The 4,524-nt window shown below is 41.8% G+C and overlaps 1 long non-coding RNA gene across 1 annotated transcript; it reads left to right on the forward strand.

Moving 5' to 3' along the window:
* Nucleotides 1-2,388: 2,388 nt before the first annotated feature.
* Nucleotides 2,389-4,264, forward strand: LOC133789764 (uncharacterized). The gene is made up of 2 exons (XR_009873689.1): nucleotides 2,389-2,844; nucleotides 4,095-4,264. It is a non-coding gene; the product is annotated as an uncharacterized LOC133789764 (long non-coding RNA).
* The last annotated feature ends 260 nt before the right edge of the window (nucleotides 4,265-4,524 follow it).

The following is a 4,524-nucleotide window of genomic DNA, read 5'->3' on the forward strand; positions in this document are numbered from 1 at the left end:
GTCAATATCCTTACTTAAGAAGATATTTTCCCCCTCGACGCTTTGAGGTTTTTCAATCTTAGGACCAGCCGAGGGGTCCCGAGATTCCTCTTCACCACTTTGGATGGCCATTGCCAGCTGCCCGGGTTTCGATTTTCCCTTCATGGAAATGCTGTAGCATTCCCTGGCAGCGAGCTGATCGCCACGGACAGTGCATATTCCTGTGGAGGTAGGAAATTTCATCGCGAGGTGGCGAATGGACGTGGCGGCCTCAAAGGATATGAGCGTGGGCCGTCCCAAAATTGCATTGTACCCAACGGAGCAGTCGATGGCCACGAACTCGAGGAGTTTGGAGACTGTCCAAGATCCTTCCCCCAGGGTGATCACCAGCTCGATAGTCCCTATAGCCACTGATCCTTCTCCCGAAAAACCATACAGCATCATGGAGGTCACCTTCAGCTCGGCGACAGTCAAACCCATCTTCTCTAATGTGGACCGGAATAGGAGGTTTACCGAGCTCCCATTGTCGATCAGCACCCTCCTAACCCTCCGATTAGCGAGCTGAACTGCTACGACCAGAGGGTCATTGTGTGGGAACTGGACATGGCCCGCACCATCTTCTGTAAAAATGATCGGTTGCTTCTCCAATCGCTGTTGCTTTGGCAGGCGCTGCTCCGAGACGAACTCTTCCCCATTGTGCGCCTTAAGTTCATTCACGTACCTCTTCTGGGCACCCCTGCTCGTGCCAGCCACATGCGGACCTCTAGAGATGGTGGATATCTCCCCTCCTATTACGAGAGGAGGGACGTCGTGATCTATCCGAGACCCGGGCTGACTGGCCGGGACTTCCGGAGCAGGTTGACTTGCTGGAACCCTGTTCGGCACGTACTGGGCCAAGGGGCCAGCTCGAATGAGAGTCTCGATCTCATCTTTCAAATGCCTACAATCATCAGTATTGTGGCCAACATCGTTGTGAAAACGACAAAACTTGGAGGTGTCTCTCTTCCCCTTTTGGTGCTTCAACGGCTCCGGCCTTTTCCAGGGGAGGCGAGTAGAGTTAGCTAGGAAGATATTCTCCCTAGACTGGGTGAGCTCTGTATAAGTCGCGTAGACGGGCTTAAACTTGTCTACGGACTTATTCTTCTTTGGGCCGTGCTGGCTGTTTTCACCATTCCCCTTTCTTTTGCCTCCGCCGAGCTGGTTATTTTGTGTGACGTTTTGGGTCGCTGCCACGACCTCCGTCCCCACTCCAGCGGGCTGATCAGGGACCTGGCTGGTTCCTGCAGCTGAGGCTTCGGCTTCCTCAAAGTTGATCCATTCCTGGGCCTTGTTGAGGAATTCGTTAACCGAGCTAACTCCCTTTCTTTGTATATCTTTCCAGAGTTCCCCTCCGACGAGGATTCCAGTTCTTATGACCATGAGCTTGGAGCTATCATCCGCGTCTCTGGCCCGAGTAGCGACGTTTGCAAATCTACTTAGGTAGGCCTTGAGAGTTTCGCCGGGCTGTTCCCTCACGTTAGCCAGAGAGTCGGCTTGGACGTGGGCAGTCTGGGAGGCTCGGAATGCCCTTTTGAAGTCAGCCGAGAAAGTTTTCCAGAAGCTGATTGACTGTTTTTTGCCTTGCTTGAACCACTGCCTGGCTGGTCCAGTCAGTGTGGAAGGAAAGATTAAACACCTCAGCTCGGGGCCAATGTTGTGGGCCATCATTAGGGTGTTGAACATCCCCAGATGGTCCGACGGATCTCCGTCCCCATTAAACTTAGACAGGTGCGGCATACGGAAACCAGGTGGGTAAGCCGTTGCTGCTATGCTGGGGGCGAAGAGCTCCATCTCGTTGTAGCACCCACATTATTTTGATATAATATAGCCAATAATCACATGATTGCATTGCATTACATATCATACAATATGTATATTTTGAGCATACGCATATTCTTATAAGTGTTTTCATGTATAAGTATAAAAGTTGTGTATGTGATGTCTATATGTATGCTCAATATTATTAACCTTGTGGCATTTGAGTTGTCTTTTATGGGTGTTTGATGTGCTCAAGATATAAGAAAGTATAAAAAATATGGACAAGGCATGGAATTAAGTGATGAAAGTGAGATATAGAAGGCAAAATAGGTTAAGTAGTGAAAAATAGTACAATGTCGATTACTAGTATTTCGGTGTAAAATTGAGTATTTATGGATTTACCAAATGTAATCGAGGTATGATTAAGGTTTCATTGATGATGTAAAAATGGTTTTAGAACCATTAGATCAATTCTTGATGGGAGGTATACATAATCAGTGGTATTGTTGCAAAGTCAAAACGAGCTTAGCATAAGTGCGCTACGCTCGATCGGGTAAGCATAACTATTGGGTATGAAGTCATATGGACCTAAGGTTTGGTGTGAGTGTTTTAAACATAAGGATAATAGGCCTAGCAGATGATTAAGTCGAAATTATTGAAGTGATAAGGTTTTCATAAGTCAAAAGGTGAAATGATGAGATGAAAGGTGTCAAATTTTGATACAATAAGGCTAAATCATTGAAAATAAGGAATTTTCATCAACCTTATCACTTTGGACGACCATTACTCTGAAAAACAGAGAGAAAAGAAAACCAAAAAAACCATTTCTTGGCTGGTTTGAAGAAATTCTAAGGAGATCCAAGTGAAAGCAAAGCCAAAGAAGTAGATTAAGCTTAGTTCTAGCCTTTTTATGGTAAGTTCTTGTACTTGGAAGTTAAACCATGTTTTTGAATTTTTCTGAAAGCTTATATATGGTGTTTTATCCTTTTTAAGATATTTCTTGGGGTTTCCAAGTGGTTTGAGGTTTAGAAAAGCTTGAAGAGATTGTTTTCGCCGAAAAGTTGCTCGGTAAGTGAAATTTTGTGTTTTATGAGGTTTTTGGGGTTCTTGGAGTACAAGCTGGTTTTTGGTTATTTGATTGAGTTTATAAGAGAGTATATATGTTTATAAATGTTTGAATAGATGTGGAGACTCATTTAATTTAGGTGATGATCTAGGAAATTAGAATTTTATCAAAATCGGTATATGATAACTTTATGATGAATTATGTTGGTATTTGGGATATATATGGTTATGGCAGGTTATTTGATGTTGATTATTGGTTGATTTTGATATTTGAGGATAGCTAAAATTAAGGGGAAACTCTATCAAAATTTCTCCAAATGTCTAAGATTAATCTAATGCTCGATCTAGGTGGTTTAAGGCATTTTAGGCATGTTTTGGGTATGAAATTTGATATGATGTTTTATGGGTATTTTTAAATGAGAGTTCAATGTATTACTGCCATCATTATGATGAGAAATCCATGCCATTGTCAGGATGAGCACATCAATACCTAAGACACCACTTGTTACACGGTGAATTATATTTTGGACAGAAGGTAAGTAAAGTACTCAACTGCAACACAAGAATTACATGTTATGTGAAAGTATGCATTATATGAATATTTTGTGAGTAAGTGGTATTAACATACATTGACACTTCATCATAAATTTGTATGCATGGCACAATAGTGATATGGCAAATTATTATATGATATAAGACCATGCATGATATTATGATGATTAATTATATGATGCCTTTGCAAGTTTTGTGCAACATAAAAGAAAGTTGTAATAAGAAGTTTAAGTTCAGTGCCACTGTTTTGAAAAGGCAAATGAAAGTGTTAATAAGTGTAAACGGAGGCCTATAGTAGGCTTATAGTGGCTGCCCAATAATTTGGGCTAGGTTTTAGTGAACCAATTATATTGTTTGCCATGTTTCTGTTTTTATTTCTCCTCCATATGAGTTATTGTTATATGTATTGACACCACAGTGTGTGGCCGCCTTAACTCTTGAGCCCGACGGGGCAACGATGGAATAAGGTTTTTAATGTGCCTTACTGTGGTGATGGCTAGCCGGAGGAGAACCCATGGGATTTTATATTGTATGTGTAACAAGCCTTGCAGGCATTGACCAATTCAAACAGTGTGCACAATATTAAGGGGCCCAAAATTTAAAAAGAAGTTGTGTATGTCCATTGATATTGGGTAATCATTAGCATTGCATGAATTACTTTGCTTACTGAGCTTTAGGCTCACAGTTGTCTTGTGTTGCAGGTAGAGAAAGAAATGTGTGAATGACATGAGGAGAACTGAAGCATGGTCCTGACCCTGATTTGTACATATGAACATATCGACCTTTTGTGGGTTATTTCAGTTATCAGTGAGATGTTTGTAATAAAGTGTGAAGTTATGTTTTGAAAATAAATTGAGTTATTTAATACTTATGTGTGGATGCCAAAAATCCACCAAGAAAAAAATCCCTAGTACATGGTGAAAATACAAGGCTAAAGGTCACTTAGTCACATTATCAAGCTCAGACCTATAAGTCTTGTGAAACTGAGAGATTATCCCAAGGGAAGCATCACTTAGTGAGCCATGAAGTGTGGCCTTTGTGGATGCTCAATATTCCATGCCCATAAAAGACTCAAAGTGTATGCTTAGGCCCCATAAACGCCCAAAAATATGGATGGTTTGGGGTGACCCC

Source organism: Humulus lupulus, chromosome 7 (genome assembly GCF_963169125.1).
Source record: "Humulus lupulus chromosome 7, drHumLupu1.1, whole genome shotgun sequence".
Taxonomy (NCBI): Eukaryota; Viridiplantae; Streptophyta; class Magnoliopsida; order Rosales; family Cannabaceae; genus Humulus; species Humulus lupulus.